The sequence below is a fragment of the Xenopus laevis genome, chromosome 2S, assembly GCF_017654675.1.
Source record: "Xenopus laevis strain J_2021 chromosome 2S, Xenopus_laevis_v10.1, whole genome shotgun sequence".
Taxonomy (NCBI): domain Eukaryota; kingdom Metazoa; phylum Chordata; class Amphibia; order Anura; family Pipidae; genus Xenopus; species Xenopus laevis.
In genome coordinates this window covers 73,720,128-73,744,307 of record NC_054374.1, presented here as the reverse complement: position 1 = coordinate 73,744,307, position 24,180 = coordinate 73,720,128, and the positions used below count along the sequence as shown (strand labels likewise).

The following is a 24,180-nucleotide window of genomic DNA, read 5'->3' as shown; positions in this document are numbered from 1 at the left end:
AACCTCTCCTGGTCACATAAGTAGTGCTTGATCAGTAAGGTAATTTCAATCCAACTGAATGGCTTGGGGAACACCTTCAAACCCAGTGGTTTATGAATGGTAAACCACTGTTAGAAATACACAGATATGTGAGCTCTTGGTCTCCAAGACAAACTTATTCTGTTATATAAAAGGGCTTATTTACAATCGATGCAAAGTACTAGAACTGACACAAAGCTAACTGCACATTTACACTATTCAAAAAGGTACTTGCACTTATATATGCTACTAGCAACTTGCAGCAAGAACCAATGTGCCCATTGTACCTACTCTGATAAATTGTACCTGGCAGTATTTCTGGGCTCCATGAGTTTTGTTCATGACTTGCACCAAGCTCTTTGGACACTAATTCTATTATGGCTGTCCCAGTTTACACCTCTGTGTGTGCTGAAAAGTTGAGTGACTAAATATACTAAGGAGGTTTGCAGGGTCAGGAGGCACAACAGCAGGGGATAATAATAGACTGTGGCCATTTACTGTATGTAGGATGACAGCGAGAGTACACTTTGAGGGAGAGTTGTGTACCAATGGACACAGTATTTCTTTATACTGGTTGTTGCCGTTTACACCATGTAAACAAAGGCTATTTTTTTTGTTCTTAGGCTTGGCTGTTGGGTAAGCCAGATGCTAACTTCTGAAAAATACAAAGATGGAAGGCTAATAAATCAAAAACAATGCAAAAAGAAGATTGCATTCCAAATGTATAGGTCCCTCTATAACACTCTAAAAGATAATGTAACCCTTTCAGCAGCCAGTGAGTGATTCCCTGGAAATAGTGCTTTGCAAGTTGACACTTTTTAACATTCGGTTTATTCATTCAATTCATTCATTGGCACTGACCATGACAGCTCAAAATGTCCAGAGTTTTCTCTGATCTCCTGCACTGACACCAGAAAAGATACATTTCTGAAACAGAGAGCCCAGAATACTCAGGACTTGCACTTAGATACATGTGTAACAATTTAAGATAAGCAAATATAAAATTGTAACTATTTAAGAAAAGCAAGTCTATTGGGAGAACTGAGACATGGCCCTAAAACTTCCAAAAATATGTTAAAAACTTTTATAACCTGCCCAATTTGGTAAAATGGACATTGTAATTTAGTGGGGTGGCCATAAAATGGGCATGGTAAAAATGTTTACAGTGCTACACACGGCAGATCTTTTTGTCCTCCTTTCCATTTTTCAAATGATGGGAGATATGGTACTCCCTCTATATTAATGCTATTAACTAACTCATCAGTAAACAGTCTATCTTGTTGACAGGTAGAGGATTACAGGTCAGTTTCCAAGTTTTACACCAGTTTAAAAATGCTGGGGAAAAAATCACAGTAGCAGACCGTTTGCGTTCACCAATGTTTGTAAATCAGCACCAGCATCAGAATTTTGTAAGATTTGTGCTTTATGGGTTTTTTTACATTTTTTTTAATTTATTTATTTTTTTAGAATAGTAGATCCAGTAGATGGATTTATTGACCTGGTGTAACATTTCTTGCATTTCATTTATGTATCTAATAGTTTTAACAGATGGGATTGTGGGTGATTCTTTTAGCAAACACAAAAAAATCATAAGGATAGTTTTTTTTTTCTCTTGTCCCTAGCTGCACTATTGAGTAAAACATTTGGAATCAGATATGATTTAGTAGAGTGTCTGCAGGCTGCCTGCGTCTGTGCTGATAATATTCTTCAGGATATCACATTACACTAAAAAGATAGGGGCAGTTATAGCAGTAGAATGCTGACTTAGGGTTTATACAGTAATACACGCTCAGTAGATTTTTTTTTATAGTATCATGGACAAAGTGTTTTGCATTCTACTGCAATAGAAATGGCTGCTGGCGAGTAAGTGCATTGTTTTAATTGCTGAGACTATCCCTGTGAGGATGAAATTATTCTATGTGCCCCTTAGACCAATGGTTACTAAAGTGTGGGTCTGGCACCCTAGGGAGGCCTGAAGCTGTAACTGTGGGACAGTTTGTAGGCCAATTAGGGTGAGATCTGCAAACAATTATCATTCTTTTATATTCCTGGATGCCTAGTTTAAAGGCAAATTAGTGAGAATTTTGTTGTGACTAGATATTCATGGAACTATGGTTTTTATAGCAATGTATAGAACACCACTTACTTCATTTTTTAAGCTCGCATTATATTCCTACACTGCTTTCAATCAAAATATTTAACCAAAGAATATTAAAAATCGGTTGCATCTCCGATCACCTTTTCTTAAAATGTACTTTTTATTGCAGGACGAAAATAATAACAGGCATGTAGGATCCATATATGCGCAATGTGTTTAAAGGACAACTAAAGCTTAATTAAAGAAGTAGCTAGGAATTTTGAACATTATGTTCTGGGCTTCTGTTCCAGCCCAAGGCAACCACAACCCTTTAGCAGTAAAGATTTGTGTCTCTGAAGATGCCCCAGTAGCTCCCTATCTTCTTTTCTGCTGATTCACAGCACATGCTCTGTGCTGATGTCACTTACTGAGCTTAGGGATCCACTCACAATATACAGTACACATAGAAATGTCACAATATAAGGCTGATTAGTAATTAATACAGATAATTACTACATGACAGCACAGAAACCAGTGCAACTAGCATCAGAATTTAATAATCAGCCCTGTAGCATCGGCTTATATTACAGACCAACCTCATTTTCTGCTTCATAATTTGTGACAACCCCTAAGCTTAGCTTCTCAACAGCTTCTCCAATGAGCATGTGAGTGTTGCAGACACTTTCCAAGATGGTAAAAAGTATGAAGTCCTGGATCATTGCTGCTATTTAGTATCAGCTATTGAGAAGCTCACACTTTAGGCAATAAGTTCAGTTAATAAAATATAAAATTTTTAGCCACATTAATTTTAAGGGTTTAGTTCTCCTTTAAGACAGTCCTGGTCCTTAATTATAGGCATGTGATTACTATGTCAATATGAGAAGGTATTGTCTGCCACTCCATTAGACAGTATAACCAGAGGAAAGGAGGTGGTGAAAGCACAAGGATGCATGGTATGGCACAGCTGGAGTATGAGAGGTATTAATGTTTAGATACAGGGTAGAAGCAAACTGTTGCATTTAGGTTATTGCCTTTAATGTTTTTAACAGGTGACCCACTTCCTTAGGTGCAATGATGAAATTCTTTGCTTTATAATATATGGCTTATGTATATACATTTAAGCTCTGACCCATGCTTTCTTTTGGATTTAAAGCAACACTTGTAGAATGAGACATGAAATACCTTTTGAGATCAGAAGGCTTTAAACTGCATGTCTTTCAAATCTAGTCCTGCTCATCATAACCAGAGTTGTTTCTCTGCTTACCTTGGTTTATGCTAAGGGTTCATTTGACAAATGGGGATGAACCCAAATTCAAACAGCATTACATAATACCAGCAGGAGGGTTTTATATATATATATATATATATATATATATATATATATCCAGAAGAATCCGCACTAATCTTACTAATTAAAATTTAAGTTTTATTTTTAAAACACAGTCTGACGTTTCGGCCGACCCACGGCCTTTCTCAAAGTGTCACATAAACAATGAACAATGCCTTAAATCTGTATATTTGGCAGGAAACAGCAGCATCATCAGTGACATATAGTCATCATCATAATGGAGCGACCACCCATTCAGGCTCTCATTGTGAATACAATAAATCCCCAAAAATTAAAAACATATCAGTCAATAATAACTTAATATAATTCATCCCTTAGTAACATTAATTTAAAAAAAGACAAAAAAGCAAACTCAGATGTATCTATATTATAACTTTTCTAAACATTGTTGCTATTTAGTCACTCTCTGAGTAGTTGTTCCTTAATTTACAAAGCTGATTCATGATTAATGATTCAGGACATCCCAATCCCTTTTCATTACCAGGGTTTTGTATCCAATTAATTTACTTTTATAGACTTTAACTAATAGTACTTTTCTAGGTTACCTTTAATTTAACATATTTATGTGTTTCTCATGGGGCCACAATGGTGTTAATTTAAACTCCGGGGTTCTTTCTCGCTCTTATTTTATTTATGCTAATGTTGAACCTTGCCTCACTATTACTAACCTATGGGGAACTAATTGAATTGCTGGGACATGTAACATACCCCCTCTGGTGTGTTAGACACTAAAAATCAAAACCAGTGATATTCTGTAACCCATTTTAATAAAATAATGAATGTATAAAAAGTGAAAAACCCATAGTAATAATTGAATTAATAAACAACAATTATTATTCACCGTGCTATTCATATTACATACTATATGCGATAACTTAATAGCCCATCCCAACTTGCTAAATTCTCTTTAGTTAGTGGAAGTGCAAAACTTGCATAGGAATCTCCCTTGTGTGTAAACACCCAACCATGTCAATTAATATATATAATATCCTAACTAGAGAGTTACCCAAACAGACAAAATTGTGTAAGCCACAAACAAGTATTAATTGTTAGGGTGTGGGCCCCTGTCTCCACAGAGTATGGTTTAGATCAAATAAAGATAAAGAGAAATAAAAAGGAAAAAATAAAATATGTAAAAAACTACAAATGAAAAAAAATGAATATACACCAGTTGTTAACCTCATAGTGTCCAAAGTTCAATCCAGAGGTAAATAGTTCAGAAAGTCTATGGTAAATATGCAGTCTGAAAGAGTATGCAGCAAGTCACTTGCCCCAGCTCTGGTCGACTCCTGGGGGTTTCAATCACCACTCGTAGGCAGAAAGTCACAGTTCAGTTTAATAAGTATCGGCAAATAGTGAGTAGTTAGAACTTTCAGAGGTGTAGTAGTAGGCAAACCGCTCATCGCTACTTACTTGGTAAACAGCGAAAATCGAGCGAAACACACCGGTTTATTATGTTTCCAGTGAGGTAGTTCAGGTAGCAACACTCCTCACCGAGGTGGCCAGCTAATGTTCCACTTACAGGGAGAAAACGGAAAAGGAGTTGTCCATTGCAGAACTATCATTCTCAACATAGATGGTGGAGCATATCAATGCAGAAGCCTCTATATTACCCACCATCTGAGGCCTCGTTCATGCATGCTGACAATCCCCAAGTGGTGGTTCTCGGGTCCCAATACAGGGTAGGCAACTCTCTATGGGAAGCTCACCACCGCCTGCACCCCTCAATCAGGGGCCTGAATCATAGTAAAGAGAAACTCCACTGAATGGCTGAGCTTTGTAAATTAAGGAACAACTTCTCTACAAAAACTTAAATTTTAATTAGTAAGACCTGTGAGTGCGGATTCTTCTCGATATATTTCGTTTATTTTGCTGTCTCTGCAACCAGGCATACTTACCGCAGTTATCGAGAGTGCCGGTATCAGAGTGAAATATATGTATAAATATATATATATATATTTTTTTTTTTTTTCATTAGACTAAATGATCATTTATACAATGGTTAGTGTGCATTTAGAATAATGTAGTGCAGTCACATCCGGTTCTGATGCTGTCCAGCACAACTCCATATACAGGCAGCGCACAGAGAAATTTAATCAGGAATATGCTTCTGTCTACAGAAATATTACAGAAGCTATCAGGGCAATATTCCGTTTAAATAGTATATAATGCCTCAGTAAGCATGTTTCACCACCAAATCTCATTAGTGTAAATGTAACATGTGACAGTTTAATGGCAGGCCTGTTAGGGGAATCTCCCTCAAAATCCGGACCAGCAGAGGTCTCCTGAAATCTCCTTAGCAACCATCCCCACAAGAAGCACAAAAATCAAGAAGGTGTACATGCTCTTTTCACCATAATGTTTATTGCACTCAGGGTGCCCTTATCATAGCCAGTTACAGTGCAAGTCATTTTATGAAATTAAATCATAGTTGTGTTGTTACATCTGAAAGGAGAAGATCAGTAAAACAAAGAGCACTCGACTTTTCTGGCCAGACAAACCTACAAATGAATGGTCATCTCCAACTGTCGTATCAAAATTGTATTTGTTACTTACAATTGTTAACTGTATGGGTTCATATTTGGTGCTTGGCTGGCAAGTTGATTTAACAGGTGAGCTCCATTCTGCCCAAAGAGTATGCAGTAAAAAGGAAAACACAAAGGGGCAGATTTATCAAGGGTCGAAGTGGATTCAAGGGAATTTTCAAAGTAAAAAAATTCAAAGTAATTTTTTGGATACTTCGACCATCGAATAGGATACTACAACTTCGAATTTACTTCGAATTCGATTTGAAGTAAAATAGTTTGAATATTCGATAAGTACTGTCTCTTTAAAAAAACTTTGACTTCAATAGTTCGCCGAAACCTGCCGAAGTGCTATGTGGACCTTCTAATGCATTTTTCTACGTTTTTTGTAGTCAAAGTAAAATCGTTCGATCGAACGGTTTACTTCGACCACAAAACGGTCAAATTCGGTAAAAAAACTTCAAAGTATAGCCATTCGATGGTCGAATTTCGAAGTGTATTTCACTTCGAAATTTGACCTTTGATAAATCTGCCCCTTAAAATTAGAGCGAGACAGAACCCCGGAGTTTAAATTAACACCATTGTGGCCCCATGAGAAACACATAAACATGTTAAATTAAAGGTAACCTAGAAAAGTACTATTAGTTAAAGTCTATAAAAGTAAATTAATTGGATACATAACCCTGGTAATGAAAAGGGATTGGGATGTCCTGAATCATGGTAAAGAGAAACTCCTCTGAACAGCTGAGCTTTGTAAATTAAGGAACAACTACTTACATAGGGTAAACATTATATACATCTACAATAAACCATGTTGGCTGGTATTATATAATATTATTTATGTATATGTTGTAACTATTCACAGTTATGTGTATATGTATATTTAATCACCTGATTGGGAGATAGAATAATGCTGGTCCTGTATTTTCTAAAGTTATAGTTCACCAGTGAATGTAAAATTGATGAGAGTGCCATTCTACGCACTTTTGTAATAATTTTATTTTCATTCCCAGATATTAAGGGATACATATACTGTTAACATGAATGAATTTTAGTATAACGGCACCACCTGCTGCTCATTTTCCGACCATTCTGACCACCAAGTAGTCAAGGAAGATGACTACTTGGAATTAAGTTGACTACTTGGAATTAAAAAGGAATAAATAATGAAATAATGAAATAAATAATGAATGTAAATTACAAAAGTAATTAGAATAGCACCCTTATCAATTTTACATTCACTTATTTTAAGGGTTTTCTTATCCTATAACTAAACTAAATCCTTAGGGAAATACGGTATTGTCTCTTATGCCCCCTAACAGCAAGTTGATGCCACACACCTGTCCTTTCTGAATCTTCCTTTTAGGATTTATTGAAAACAGACAGTTGTACAGATGATGCAACAGCTCAATAAGAATGAAAAGGAATACTACCCAATAAGCAGATTGGGTCTATATATCTTTGCAAGTATAGAAGTTTGACAAAGAAGATAAATACATAACTGTCATATGTATTATACCTTGCATCTATGAATCCCCAACATACTGAAAAAGTAATAGTTCTTGCGAGGAAATGGATATTTCTAACACTGTTTACTTACATCCTTACTGACAATTACAAAATCTATGTGCTATTTCATGGTGCGAGCAGTAGCCCATAATTTGACCTGGAGATGGTTTATACCATAGGCCCGGGCCTAGGGCAGCGCAATTTCAGGGGCAGCGCCATGGCACAAGGGCTCACTGTGCTCGAATAATCAGAGGATAAGGAGTAGCTCTACATAAGGAAGACATAAATTACATGCAATGGCTAAATAACAGTTCAGGGTGTTTTTCTGCTAACTCTGATAATTACATTAACCTACAAATATATATATATATAAACATGCATAGCCCAGGGAGAGGAGTCATATTGCTGTATCTTACATCTAACTGGAAACAATCTAAAATATTATTCTTCCACTTTCTTTTGAAAAAAAGTGGGGGCTAAGAGCACCAGTTCTACAATACCAATATAAACCTGGAAAGTAGCTGGCAACCAAGGTATTTGCCTGTGTCTGACAGCACAGAAGTCAGAGAAACAAAGGTGTCCAGACTGGACTGGAGCACACAAACACAATTAATAGGGTGAGATAGTCTTTAGCTGTTAATCCTTTTAATATACAAAGCAGCACAGAAATGTATTAATTGATCTACCTCACATACTGTGCATGGAATAAATTGCACCTCTAAGAATCTATATTCAGCATGAATCAGCTTAGAGTAATGTGCAAAGAGTCTAATATTGGCAGATGATTAGGTTAAATAAAAACCCACCCCATTTAAATATTTGATTGCAATCATTTCTTTCCCAGCAGGCCTCAGTCATAATCTGAGCAGCTGTGTGTGTCAATGAGATTTCATGACAGCTGGAAGGATTTTACAATAGTTCTGTAAATTAGAGAAAAACAAAAACCTGGGCAAAACTATAACGTCCTATAGATGCTAGTGGACTTGACCTCCTAGGAAGCACTCATCCACTAATGAATACATGTCTTGAATATCCATAATTCCACTTATGCTTACAATCATGTAGTGCTCAACATGTAGCAAATCACATGTAGAAATACGTTTTTAAAAGTTATTAGGATTTCATGGGTTGCTGGAATAACTAAATATCAGATAAAGGGTTATCGGATAACATTGTTACCTGCTGTTGTAATTAATGTTCTATTGCTACATTAATCTTATTTACCTTGTTGCAAACAACCCAATAATCTACCAAATTTTTGTGCTCAAAAACTTTCTGAAACACTGAAATCAACTGTAACAAATTTTCTACAATGGTTTGTATAGTATATCACACTGCACTGTGATGAAACACAACAATGATAATATTTACTCATAAATGCAAACATTGATGACAAAGAACATCATGATTATTAATCACAGATAGATCAGTCATTGATATTATCCAAATTGTTTCTTCAACATTAGGCACACTGATAATGTCAATGCAGGGTGTCTACCTTGGCAAACACTGGGTGCAGAAACAGTGGTAGAAAGAATTGCTGGTAAAAGCTGCTCCATCTGTATGTATTTTACTTGCATTTGCATCTGCATGATACCATATTCTCATGTGTAGGAACAGTGTCGGACTGGGATGTCAGGGGCCCATCAGAAAACCTTAGATTGTGGGCCCACTTTCCAAATTATTATTCCTCCTTTCCTCACTCAACCTCTTTATTCACCTAATTTTTACCTACTATAGTCTTCCTTTATTAATAATGTTTTCCCATAAAGAAATAGGGAATGACCATGAAATAGACTAAGAGGCAAAATCACTAAGCGTTGAAGCGCCGAACGCTAGCGTCAATTTGCTAGCGTTGGGCTTTTTTCGTTACTTCGCAAATTCACTAACGAACGCTGGCGTAGATTCGCTAGTGTTACTTCGCACCCTTACGCCTGGCGAATTTTCGCTACGGACGTAACTACGCAAATTCACTAACGCGCGCAGTGTACTGAACGCTACCTTTTACGCTAGACTTCCTTCGCCACCTCAGACCAGGCGAAGCGCAATAGAGTAGATAGGGATTACTTCAAAAAAAGTCAAAATTTTTTCTAAGTCCCAAAAAACGCTGGCGTGTTTTCTACATTATGGGTGATAGGCTGAAAAAGATCGAAAAAATTTTTAGGGCTCCCCTCCTTCCCCTCTACATTTCCTGACTCATGGCAACTTACCTATACAGTGGGCACATGTGTAGAGCAAAATAAAATTTTTATTTGATGTTTTGAAGGTTTTCTAGGCATTTGTAGTGCTGATACGTATTCATCCATTGAAATTTGAATTTGGCGCCGTATGCAAATTAACCTTCGCTAGCGTAACTTCGCTTCACTTAGCGAATCAACGCTAGCACAACTTCGCAACCTTACGCTACCCCTGTGCGCAACTTTTTAGTGCGCAAAATTTTAGTGAATTTGCGGAGCGCTGGCGTAACTACGCCTGGCGAAGTGCGGCAAAGCGCAGCGAAGTTGCACCTGGCGCAACTACGAATCTTAGTGAATTTGCCCCTAAATGTTTAGAAGCAAGAGGGCCCACTCACACCTGAGCAAGCCGGGAGTTTTCCTGCTAGCCAGGTGGGCCAGTCCGTCACTGTGTGTTTTTCATTCATGTGCATAAAAAGAAATGTGAATAAAAGTATCAGAGCAATCAGTATACATTCACCTGTGGATGAACCTGTACCTGAAACTTTAAGAAACTTAATATATATATATATACAATCCTTTCAAATATCCACACTCACGATTAAAGTCTCAATAGTGCCTGGGTGCATACCACTATCCAAATTCCATACACCACATGGAAGATGTTGCACTTGCAGATGTAAGAAAATTACCTGTGCGTGCCATCAGCGGGGACGGCCGGCGCATGGTATTTAGCTCCAGCGCCATGTTGTTTCTAAGGCGCGCGCGGCACGTCTGTGCGCCTCTTAAAGGCGCAGGCGCGCTGGCGTGTTTGCGCCAGCGCGTTTTTGCGCACATTTTGGTGCCAATTTTGAAAGCTATTTAAGGCCCATTCAGTGTACAGCCCCTTGCCCATGATAGAACTTGTTTCTAGTGGTTTCCTGAGCCTTGTGCATCTGATCTGTATCTTGTCTGTCTGATTACCCGTGTTTGACCCAGCCTGTTCCCTGACTACTCTGCATTCTGTATCCTGACCCTCGCCTGCCTACGACAACTCTTCCTGCTTAACCCCTTGATTGACAACACGGTTTGACCCTTGCCTGCCTGACGATTCTTGATATCTGCCTGCCTCGACCCAGCCTGTCTGATGATTCTCTTGCCTGCTCCATTTGTACCGTGACCTTCGGCCCAAAAGACTCTGCTAACTGCTGTGCCCCTTCGCCAGCCAGAACATCTCGCCTTGCACCCCTCGTTAAGTCCAGGTGGCACCCAAGTAAGCTGAGGGCTCCTCCCGAAGCCCAACGGTGGTCACACTACTAGTGAAGCCGAGCCGAGAACAGGGTGCTTGGCACTTGTTCTGGTATTGGGTGCCGGTCGTGACAGCAGATCTTACGATCAAACAAGCTTTTTATTATAAATCATTCGCTAATATTTCGGCTGTTGCTCCAGCCTTTCTCAACAGCTGAAACGTTAGTGAACGATTTATAATAAAAAGCTTGTTTGATCGTAAGACCTGCGAGTGCAACTTCTTCTATATATATAGATATTATTTATGAACATTGTATTAACAGGGAATATGGAAGACCTCTTTGCATAGGCACCTCATAACAATAATTACTATTCAGCTGTGCTGCCAGTTGATGAAACAGATATTTTGGTCATCTGCAGATTAATTAAAATGATAATAATAAGCTCTATGTCCCATACAGAATGTTATGACTCTTCAGTAATGACTTTTGGGGGTGGCAACATTAAATTATAATAATGAATTAGACCTGAATACATGAGATAAAAATCAGCAATAAATCCGTATTACAACATAAATGGCTAGGATTAATGGTAAATAGGATGATAAGAAAAGAATAATGACCCTTCACATTTTCTACCTGATTGACGGTTCTGTTGGGAAGCATTTATCCACAGGATTAAGCACAGAGGTGCATACATTTATTTCACTGGGAATCAGGAAAGTGTTCTTGATGATAAACTCGTTAGCCATAATTGACTGGAGTATTACCTTTGTTACAACTGAAATGTTAATTAATACTGCGCATACTGGAAGCATCGTCAGGATAAACAGATTTATACCACTTTTATCATGGCACCGGCATAACAAGAGCATCTATAAAACCAAGGTGTACATTACAAGGTGAAAAAAAAGATCTTTGTGCTGCCACCTTGAGCTAAACCTTTTCTGTCAAGCACTGGCATTAATGTATAATAACGCCGAAGCAATGCCCAGTTGTCTTTCTCTGCAGGACATCCAGAGAGCTCCATGCTTCAAAGTGATGCACCACTCTCCCTTCTCTTGGTGCTCTATGGACCTTCCACCCCAGATAAACTACAGACGTTACCATGCCAACCATGTTTCAGAGAAGCCCTTAACATTTATAATGCAGGCACAGATTCTTGGAATTTTATTTATGATAAGAGCGTTCCCAGCAGCAAGCCTAGAAAGGGGAAGCCCATACATATAACCTGTAAAAAGGAATTGCCTATAATTAAGAGAAATGAAGTACTGCTATTTTGCACAAGAGTGCAGACCCACTAGTGTTTTTTTAGAGGCGGCACCTTAAATACCTTGAATATATATATATATATATATATATATATATATATATATATATATATATATATATATATATATATATATATATATATATATATATATATATACTTTTTTTTTGTGCAGAGCTGCCCTTCACCCCTGTTTTAGCCAGGCGCATATGCAGCCAACAAGCTCAATAGCTAATTAGGAGAGCGCAGACCCACTAGTGTTTTTTAGAGGCGGCACCTTAAATACCTTGAATGTGCAGTAAACAGAATGACTATGAATAGTATATGAAGCACTTTAGCCAGACTACATATATATATATATATATATATATACTCATTTGATCCAAAAAGAGTTCAGCACACCATTATAAACGTATATATGACCTAGGCGCTACACTACAAAAATCGATAAAAAATCCAGGAATGTGGTGCACACCGGGAACCTTTTTAAATAGGTAAAAAAATTCTTAATCTTTATTTAGTCCATAGTTAAAAACACAGGCCAACGTTTCTGTCTGTGCCCATGACCTGTATTTTTAACTATGGATTAAATAAAGATTAAGAATTTTTTACCTATTTAAAAAGGTTCCCGGTGTGCACCTCATTCCTGGATTTTATATATAGGGCTGCCCTTCACCCCTGTTTTAGCCAGGCGCATATGCAGCCAAAAAGCTCAATAGCTAATTAGGAATGAATTAGGATACACAGTCTGCCACAACATCTGACATCCATTTATAACACTGACAAAGAGCAAGATTGTTACTAGCAAGTTTGGTAATATAATAACCAGGTAATAACCCTAGTCCCTCTCTTTAACTCAAGCCAATCCCTAAAGGTGTCCATAGCAGCACAGATAATACTGTACAAAAGTAATTTTCATACAATATTCGGTGCATGTATGGTGGGAGACGAGCACTTGGCATCGGCAGAAGACTTTCTGCCCAGGTGGAAAATTTTGATGGGGTTCGTTTGAAGACACCCAAACATCGGCCAATGTTAGTGCTGAATCATCAGATACAGGCAAAATTCTATTGTTTCTACCTGTAGTTCTGATGATTCAGCTCTACACCTCTGTACTGAAAGGAACAATCATTCCTGGAAAGATTTTTTCCAGGAAAGATCGAAATTGTAACGTCTATGGTCACCTTAAAGGGATCCTGTCATCGGAAAACATGTTTTTTTCAAAACGCATCAGTTAATAGTGCTACTCCAGCAGAATTCTGCACTGAAATCCATTTCTCAAAAGAGCAAACAGATTTTTTTATATTCAATTTTGAAATCTAACATGGGGCTAGACATTTTGTCAATTTCCCAGCTGCCCCATGTCATGTGACTTGTGCCTGCACTTTAGGAGAGAAATGCTTTCTGGCAGGCTGCTGTTTTTCCTTCTCAATGTAACTGAATGTGTCTCAGTGAGACATGGGTTTTTACTATTGAGTGTTGTTCTTGAGTGTTGTTCTTAGGCAGCTGTTATCTTGTGTTAGGGAGCTGCTATCTGGTTACCTTCCCATTGTTCTTTTGTTTGGCTGCTGGTGGGGAAAAGGGAGGGGGGTGATATCACTCCAACTTGCAGTACAGCAGTAAAGAGTGATTGAAGTTTATCAGAGCGCAGCTGGGAAATTGACAATATGTCTAGCCCCATGTCAGATTTCAAAATTGAATATAAAAAAATCTGTTTGCTCTTTTGAGAAATGGATTTCAGTGCAGAATTCTGCCGGAGCAGCACTATTAACTGATTCATTTTGAATTTTTTTTTTTTTCCCATGACAGTATCCCTTTAAGACTCACCAACAGTATTTGTTTTCTGGAGATTCCCACAGCAGAATATGTGGATGGGTAACTGAATGGCCAATACAGAGAGATTCCCCCCACCATGTTCCTGGTCGATCTGCCTATACTGCTACAAGCATATCCAGGTGACAACAGCTGCAACTGAAAATCAAGGATTGGCTTGGAAACCTGTGATCTCCATATTGTATAAGAGAATGACATGTTCCCCTCTCAGCTCTCTACATGAAAGGTTGTTTCAGCTGGCTGGCTCGTAAGCAGGAGATGGGTTAACACCATATGGAGATCAATTCCAATGCATGTACTGTAGTGTTAAACAACCCCTGCTAGCAATCCACATATAGAACTGCTAAAACAAGACTGTAGAGGCATTAAGATTTCTCCTGCCAGCTCCCTGCATGAAAAAAACATGTAGCGACAGAATCTTAACCCTTTTCTAGCAGGCTGCAGGAGGAAGAGCCAACACAGTTCATAATATTTGAAGAAAAGCTTTCACCCATTCTTTGCACACTGAACAGCTGCAATACAGATGCAAGCCAGCATGGAAGGACTTTGATGAGTAGCACAGCTGTCCAGCATCCTGCAATCAGCTGGTTACCATGGATACATCATGATGTGCCACTGACACTGAGAGTGGATACTGATCTATAGACTGATCTGCCAGTGGATCTTGAGACGCTAAACCCTAGATCACAGCATTGCCCACAAACAACTCCATAAATCCAATTTTGAAAGTAATTTTTTTTTTTTTTTTAAAAAGATAGTTGAATATACACTGTCAGCATAATGCAATAAAGTTACACTTTCCTAGGCACATCTTTATGTAATACCCACCTTCAGATTCGAAGGACAGTCTCAGAAGGAAGCAAACCTATTCTTATTGCTTCCAAAAATGCCCTGTAATATTTATAAAGACACAAACATTTCTTTAACAGGAGTTAACCACAGAAATAGTCAATATGTTATGATATTTTATACTCCATACAAACTTCATATATGGTGCAACCACAAGTGCAGGCATGCTAAAATGAGCACACACTGAAGCTATTCTATACAGATAATTTTGTCTAAAATGCTCCTTGCACTTCTGCATGGTTGTGACATTTCGTTTGTCCTGCCTCTTCTGATGAATCGTGAATGTGCCTATTTACATGGGGGAACCCTGTAGCTACTGCCACCCTGAATGTGGAGGCAATTACAGAGGTCTCACAGTAAACTGGATCATTAGACACTGCAGAATTTGACCCACAGAATCAGACACTAGCAGGGTTTGACTGGAGCATTGGGGGCCCATCAGGTTCCAAACTTCAGGGCACACATGTACATCATTGATTTTTTGGGGCAGCAGATCAGGGATGCAGGTCTGGGCTGGTATCCCGACGGCCCATTCTGACCCTGGACACTAGTGCTGCTTCGGAGGTTTGTGTGTTTCTTATGGTCCGGGCTGGGTATGGCTGTTTAGGAGGTCTAGTTTTCTAACACTCTTGTGACATACTGCAACATTCTCTGAGACAATGTTCTCAAAAATGTATAATAGATGAATATTTTCTTTTGGGAGCACTGATATTGTGTGGACTCTCTGTTCACCCAAATGGTGTAGTCTGGGGTTCTGCACTTCCTTAACACAATAGATTCACCAATGCAATTTTTGGGGGGCAAACGTTAATGGAATATTATGAGGAACGAGAAAGATGTAATATTTTCTCATATCAAACACATCTGTTCTGCAATCTATCTTCAATAACTAATGTGTTTAGTTTTAGCCTCAAAATGTCATCATCACACTCACAATACATCTAATGATGCAGTGACAGCACAGTTTGAAATAAAAGTATCAACAGATTGCTGTGGGTTACTAGTAGGCTGGTTGATCCTCAACCAGTGGCTCGTGAGCAACATGTTGCTCACCAATGCCTTAGCTGTTGTTTCAAGGGGCCTCATAGAAGGTGCTTATTTTTGAATTCCAAGCTTGGAATTGGAATTGGTTGTATAAAAACCAGGTGTACTGCCAAACAGAGCCTCCTGTAGAATGCCAATCAGAGCCCTAATGTGGGACCACAGGAACATTTCCCATGCTTGGGTTGCTCCCCAACTCTCTTTACAGTTGAATGTGACTCACAGGTAAAAAAAAAAGCTTGGGGTCCCCTGTCATAGACAGTTGCTATTTAGTGGGCTATCGGCTAGTAGGGAGCTGTTTGGGTTTCTTTGTACTTGAAATGACAGGACCTATTTTGAATCCCAGTCCAGACCTGGTTACTAGAAATAGATCTCTGAGAATGACTTGCCGTAGTAGTCTATGGAAAACCACCTACAGAAAGTCTGTATGTGTTGATCACCACTATAACATAGCATAGACCAAACAAATCTGTGTGCAATAGTCATTACAGAACCTATACCATTACCCTATGCTAGAATTGTGCTACTTGCAACATGAGCCATTTCAGGGAATGAAAATAAATCCCCAGATATTTCCAACATTTTCATCCAGTCAAGGCCCCCTGTGTCAGGTCACAATATGCCTCCTTGTCTAATGACAGATTTAAGATATTCATCATGGAAAACTTTTGTTTCAGTGACAATATTTTATAACAAATGTTCTTATTCAGTCAATGCACAGCAATAAGCTGCCACATAGATACTTGAGTACACCCATTAAACGTGTTCACTTCTGAATTTATATTTATGGTATCTATTGTAATGCGCAAGCTCACAACACTATATAAGTAATGTGAAGTGGAGTGTGAATTTATTGATCACACTAGTTGGAATGCACAAAATGCCATTGGATGATGTAATTCCCTCTGATGCACAATGCAAGAAATTGGTTCAAAATGAATTCCAAGTTAGAACTGAGAAGTGTTGTCAAGGGAAACAGTGCAAATGTAAGTAATCTCTAACAGAAAACATTGGTTATTGGTTGAAGAAATTGGTTCAAAATTAATTTAAGTTAAAAATGAACTGCTTTGCCAGGGGAAACAAATTGAAATCATCTCTTAAATGAAAAACGGGAATGGCAACATACTGGTGGCTGGTTAGTATGAACAAGTTTGTGTAAACCTAATCAGCTCTGTCACTGTCACAAAAGTGCCCGAGATAAAAGAATCCTAGGTAACTTTGGTTCCAGTGTATTGTTAAAGTGTCCAAATAGAAGAGGGGGATGGTGGTTAGCACAGCTTTCCAAATGGTATGCGTCCAATTCCTTAATAGTTGCTCTCTGCTGCAACTGCTGCAAATGATCCAAGTATAGGAGAAGGAAGAGGAACTCCAGCAGTATTACTGCAAACAACTTTTTATTCCAGGCAGTGGTAAACCCAACATGTTTCAGGTTCAATATCGAACCCGAAACTCTTCCTTCTCCTATACTTGGATCATTGTTAAAGTGTGAATGGATAGAGCCTTTGGTAAATATTTATTTATTGCAAAAGATGTGGACTTCCTGTCTTCAAAAGTTCATAACTGAAATCCTTTATCCCCTTTTCTAATTTAGTTGCCATTCTGGGTTCGTTCTTCTATGAATATTTAATGTTAGTAGCATTTTAATTAAGAGACTTTACATAACATAACATGCTATGGCTATGCAGTAATTTTTAGACCATTTGATTCCATTGTGCATAGTCAATAGCACGTAAGAAAAGCATTGCAGATTTGCACGCTTTTAACGTGGCCTTAGACGTAGAAGTCCACTTGTTTGGCGATGTCGCCAAATGAGCGGATCTCTCCCAGATATGACCATATTAAAGTGGACTATATCGGGCTGATCTGTTCGTGGGCCTGACCACCATTGTTTTTTAAAAAAAACTTTTATGTGGGACCCTGTGACGCCAATGTTTTTTTCTTAACTTGAGGTCCTGACCACTAATGGCTTTTTATAGCTTGTGTGTGCATGTGATTTGCATGTCTCCGCCCATAATGCCTTAAAGGAAAACTATACCCCCAAAATGAACACTTAAGCAACAGATAGTTTATATCAAATTGAATGACATATTAAAGAATCTTACCAAACTGGAATATATATTTACATAAATATTGCCCTTTTACATCTCTTGCCTTGAACCACCATTTCGTGACTCTATCTGTGCTGCCTCAGAGATCACCTGACCAGAAATACTACAGCTCTAACTGTAACAGGAAGAAGTGAGGAAGCAAAAGGCAGAACTCTGTCTGTTAATTGGCTCATGTGACCTTACATGGGGTTTGTATGTGTGCACAGTAAATCGTACGATCTTATGGGGGCGGCCCTTATTTTTTAAAATGGCAATTTTCTATTTATGATTACCCAATGGCACATACTACTAAAAAAGTATATTATTATGATAATGGTTCATTTACATGAAGCAGGGTTTTACACATGAGCTGTTTTACTCAGTATCTTCTAATAGAGACCTACATTGTTTGGGGGGTATAGTTTTCATTTAACTGAGAGTTAAAATCAATTTTTGGTATGAAGGCAGTGCTATGTGTGTAGCATGAGGCATGTAAATACCTTCTGTGTTAAGAAGGCTTTATACCACATATCTTGCATTGTGAAGGGGTTTTTAGCTCCTTTTAGCCTGTCTCACCCTAACCTGGTTGGTTTCTCTGCTTTCCCTGTCTTGAAAACAGACACATGCAGGGTAGGGGCATATGGGCAGATTTGGGGAGGTTTAGTCGCCTGGTGACTAATCGCCTCTTCTGCGGGGCAACAATCTCCCTGAACTGCCTTCTTCCTGCTTGAATGAGAAAACGCCAGCGCAATGCACTCGCGGTGCTTCTATTTCCGAAATCGCCTAAACGGAAATTGAAGCGCCACGAGTGCATTGAGCTAGGGTTTTCTCATTCAAGTAGGTGGATGGCAGTTCAGGGACATTGTCACCCCGCAGAAAAGGCGATTATTTGCCAGGCAACTAAATCTCCCCGAATCTACCCGTCTGCCCTTAGCCTTACTCTAAGTAAAAGTAGGTGTATTCTACTTGGCCCAGGACTTTCATATCAATTTTGTCTAAATGTTTTTAACTCAGCCTTGGAACAATGATCAAGACAGCACTGCAAGATATTAAGAAAACAGCATGCATTAAATTATCATCAAAATGCTAAATACTTTAAGATACTGCAGGCTTCATCAAGTCCTCTATTTGACCTGCAGAATGTCTCATAAAAAATGTTGCTTGTTTTTAACCCATTCTAGGCTTTTTATTAGTCATGCTTTGAATCCTTTCCATCTTATTTAAACCCAAAGCCAAGGTGCAAACAGTAATGCCATCATTTCAAAAATGAATGTATTCATTATTTTATTTATTATGTGCCAGTAGTACAAAGCAAAATCATAAAGTTTGCTAAATATAACAAAAAACAGACAGAATTTACTATGAATTAATATCAACATTTCTGCTGTCAATTCCAAATTGCACATTTTCCAGTTTATGCAGAAGTTAATTAGATGTTTCAACTTCTGCCTTGGACAGGCTACCAAAATCTATATTGTTTACACATTACATATAGAATCAACAAAGCTACGTTAAGCCAACTTGAAAAAATTGGGATCTGTTAACCAAAATTTCTGGAAAAGGAGGATTTTTTTGGGCATTTGTCTACTAAAAAACATTTAAACATTTTTGTTTTGCCACCAATATGGATTCATGCAGCTTAGCTACCATTAAGTACAAGGTATTGTTTAACTGTTTCAGAAAAAGCAAATCTTTTTTTTTTCTCTTTAAATAACAATTATTTGCTTAAAATTTCGTTTATGAGCTTTCTGAATATCAGGTTTCTCCGTACAAAAAAATCTATTTAAAATGCTTTGCTTCTTAAAGTTGTCAAGTGTGACTATTCAAGTTTAGGGGGGAAGCATATTTGTTCTTAAAATCAAAAACAATTTTGTCTTAAAAACAGTCTAAATGCTTTTTGGAGGTTTCTTTAAAGGAAGTATTTCACTATATGTAACTGATTTATCAGTAGCTCTTAATTTAGCTAAAAGTATGATCCCTCTTTAAAGGATTCCTTTATACTGCCACCATTGCTCTGCTAATTGCCAGATAAAGCCTTGTGAGATGTATGCATTTAATTATATTGATGCAATTGTCACCTTTAAATGTCCCACATAACCTAACCTATGTATCAAGTAGAGGGTATTTTCAGAGAGCAGAAGAACTGCTTGCACTAATCACATTAATGCACCTATTTCAAATACTCTTCAGCTGTGCTGGTGTCCCTACCACTTACTACTTATGGATTATGCAGCCCCACCAATTTCTCAAACAGCCATATCTTATTCTGCAGGACACGACAACAGGGGGCAACAGTCATAAGTTTTCATTCTGAAAGGCTGTGTCACGACACAGATTGCTGCTCTACATCGAATGGCCTGCTGTGGTGCAGCAGTCACGCTATTCATTCAATACAAATGATTTAATCTAACTGAAAATCCCATCATGTAGACCGGACGGACCTTTGAGAACATAGTCAGTGCATCAGTCAGGCACCCACTACTTCTATAATTGCTTTGATACTTAGACCTAATAAATAATTTTTTATTTACAGAAAAATGCAGCAGTCATTAACTTCATGTTCTGGCCATACCTCAAGTCCTTTGGTTGATTAACATATAGTATGAGTATAAACCATCAAAACTGCACATATAAATGCTGAAACATGAAACAGGTAACATCAGGACTGTATGTATCATAATAACCAGAACCATGGCAAGACACACAAACAGGTGTTATTTTGCAGAGACCTGGTCAATTTTCATCAGTTATATGCACCCGGGAGCACTAAAAGGGTTCCCCCTCAACTGAAGCTGTAAGTGACTGCAATACAAAACGGAGATCCAAGCCATCATTCTGACAGAGCAGCTGTGGTGGAAAGGAGGAGGCATGTCTGCAGTTCATATGGGACCAAGCACAGCATCTGTCACCTCACATTCTTCCTCCACTGCATTCTCCCCAAGCTTGTCACTGTTCACATCAAATGCCCAGATCAATAGTACAATAATGACTAGGTCCTGAATAGCACCATGTATGAGAGTATGAGAAGGGGTGAAAAAGTGACACGGGGGGGGGGGGATAATCTAGAATATTTCTAGAAATCTATTGAGGGTTTAAAGGGTCCGAGTTGGAAAATGGAATTTATTGGCATTTTTATACATAACTTAAAAATTGATAATGTTACAAACATTTGCTGATACAAAGCAAATAGTCAATCATTGTTAAATACGGTCATGAAAAGGTAACTCACAACAAAAACAGAACATGAGTGTTTTCAAAGTTCAGACCTGTGCAGCTAAATGGCATTTAGACCCCTGGGATTGTGCCAGCTGATGGCTGGGGGAAATCTTTGGATTGTTATTTCATGTTCTGCTGAATGACAGGCAGGAAGAGAGGATGAAAACATTGTGGGATGTCATCTGTTTCATACTGCACAGTAAAGTTAAAAATGGTGACAAATGTAAAAAAAAAATAAAAACAGAAGGGGCTCATACGTTATTTAAGACAGTGTATCCCATGCCAAAAATCACTTTCCCAAAAGCTGCATAAACTTTGCAGTACCTCTTTAAAGCAACAGCAGCAACCTGCTGTTACCTCAGATGACTCCCAATATTCAGAGAGAGAGCTATGTTCTCTGTAACCCTTGCTCTGCAGAACTTGGGTCGTGAGCTAGGTGGCATATACTGCAGAGCCTGCAGTTACTGCTGGAAAGGGCAGGGGGCAGAGAATGCAACAGACACATAGAGCTGGCAAAATATTTTATACTATCTTGTGCCAAAGACCAATTTCTGAGGTTTGCTAAAAACATTGCACACCCTCTTTTATGCTCATTAATAAACTGGGGATAAAGAAAAAAAAGCAAGAGCCTTTTCTCTTAAAGCCTAGGGGGTGCCCAAAATGTAGATCGGGATCTACCAGTAGACTTTTAGCTGGTGATCAGTAGATCTGGTGATCAGTAGATCTCAGTAGATCTCTGTCCACAAACAGCTTGTCTAAATCACCCTCCTATTTCATGCTTTTCATTAAGATATTTATTATTTTAAGGTTACCTAAGAAATAGTTGTTAAATATAGCAATGTAAATTCTCTCATAAATCAATATAATAAAGTAATATTTTCCATGGAACAGAATGCTAACAATGCTATTATGGATGTAGATCATAATGGGTCAACATCACTTAAAGTAGACCCCGCATTAGTAAGGTATGGGCACTCCTGACCTAGATTCTTAAACAAGCAGTTACATAATGGGGGGGCACATTAAGTTGAACTGTGGTTTAAATTATTCTGCTAATAAATACTTCCAGTGCTTCCCCCCTAGTATACATTAAAGTGCAAGTTCTGCAGGTGAAATGCAACGATTTTATTCCTCTAGCGCTGAGACCTGTGCAGGAAAATGTCATGAAATATCAAGAAAGCACTTGAGCTCTTGTTGCTCGTGACACACACAAAACAAACAAAGTAGCACTTACAGCTGTAACAGTGTAAAACAACGGTAGCCTTCCCTTGCTATCATTTAACTATCTGCATGCCAGAGATGTAATCTTCACTGGTAACCGGATGTATCTTGCATCTATAATGAATACGGTGCTGATGTGAGCGCTGCATCTCAGAATACTGATGCAAATGATCACGGAGCTAGCAAGGTGCATGCATGCATACATCATCAGTGCAAGTGGATGGATGAAAAGATTAAATAAGGTGATCCTTTTAAATCAGTGACCCTCCATTTCTATATTTCTACATTAGAATACATATCTATGCCTCTCGTTTATCATACATATACAGAGCCACATACATACTTACATGTTTTAACACAACTACATTTCCCCCTCCTCATTAGCTTCCTAGCAGACAACTACTTGGTCACTGACACTTTAAGATCTCATATGACAGCCAGCATGAGTGGCTGCACAAAGGGTACAGTACCAGTCCAGTCCATGCTTCACATGTCTATCCAAAATAGGCAAACTGAATCCCCCCCAGACCTAGTTGTATGATAACAATAGTGGCACTACTTCTGTGCATCAGGTTAAACTATTAAGAGTTTTGGGGGGAAATCCAACAGCTGTTATTATTAATAAACACATGATCTATCTGTGCTTCTCTATAGTGATCCCACAACCATTCCAATTAGAGCTGCAAGGCCGGATAACCATGCACACAGCAGCTCCCTGGAACAGCAGGAAGGAATAGAAAGAAATGTAGGGGTGTAAGATGAAAGGGAGGCAGCATAGGTGCTCACCCAGAAAGCAGTCCCCAACACGGCGCTGTAAAGCAAAGAAAGGATGTGCAGGCTTCCAGCCTCTCCCATCAGCATCACACTCACCTCCTCACTCCAGCAGCTCCTGCAGCAGATCCTGGGTGCAGCACATCTTCACCGTGGCAGGAGGTTGCCAGGGATTTTTCTGGAGATATATTGTATATCGGAGTAAGAACTCCGTTGGTTTGGCACAGGCTGAAAGTTGGGCAGAGCGTCTCTTCCCCGAGATGGGAGGGAGGGAGGGAGGGAGGGGGAGACTACATGGGGAGGGAGACTACATGGGGGAGGAGATGTGGGGCTGTGCTGCAGTGCAGGAGAGCAGGGATAGTAGTGAAGCAAGATAAGGAGCAGTGTCTGTAGAAAGGAGACTAATAGTCATAGAAAGAGGTAGCAGAACAAAGGACGGTGGATGGTGAGGCGAAGAAGCAGAAGAAGAAGGAGGGGAGCACTGCAGAGGAATACACTGTCATAGCTTTATGTTGTTCTGCTACCTAAAATCTCCCCACACTCATTATAGGGACCAGGGAGCTTAGGTGTCCACAAGAAGGAGCACTTGTAACCCATGGAGTTTTTGCCTTAGGCAGGGCACAGGCAAGTGTCTCTGGTTCTCATTTAAAGATGTTACAGCTGACTCTATGCTGATCACAGTGCTGGTCTCTCTGGCTGCTGCTGCCTGATACTTTATTCTAAATATTGATCCACAGCCTGGTCACATGATGTCTTGTGTAGTTGCCCTGTTTCATTCACAGGCACCCAAGTGGCAAGGGCAGCCACTTGGCCTCAGCCCATCATCTGGACTGTATTGTGCAATGCGTGTGCTAATTAGAGAGGGGTGCTTACTGTACCAAAGGAACTCACCAAATCCCATTCTGAGCTTCTCTGTATTTTTTCAGGTTAGGAGCAGGGCCATATTTATATATAAGCCCCCAGTGGCCTGTGCCTAGGGTGTGGCCCTCTGGTGCCTACAGTATATAAACAAAAC

At 38.9% G+C, this 24,180-nt stretch overlaps 1 protein-coding gene across 3 annotated transcripts in view; it reads right to left on the bottom strand.

Moving 5' to 3' along the window:
• Positions 1-23,514, bottom strand: part of dlgap3.S (discs, large homolog-associated protein 3 S homeolog) — a 174,233-nt gene extending 150,719 nt beyond the window's left edge. The window contains exon 1 of one of the 3 annotated variants that reach the window (XM_041583988.1): positions 23,265-23,514. The gene's annotated coding sequence lies outside the window, so the exon portion shown is untranslated. The remainder of the gene's footprint in view (positions 1-23,264) is intronic. The other 2 variants (XM_018249513.2, XM_041583989.1) reach the window with 2 other exon arrangements.
• Between the last annotated feature and the right edge of the window lie 666 nt (positions 23,515-24,180).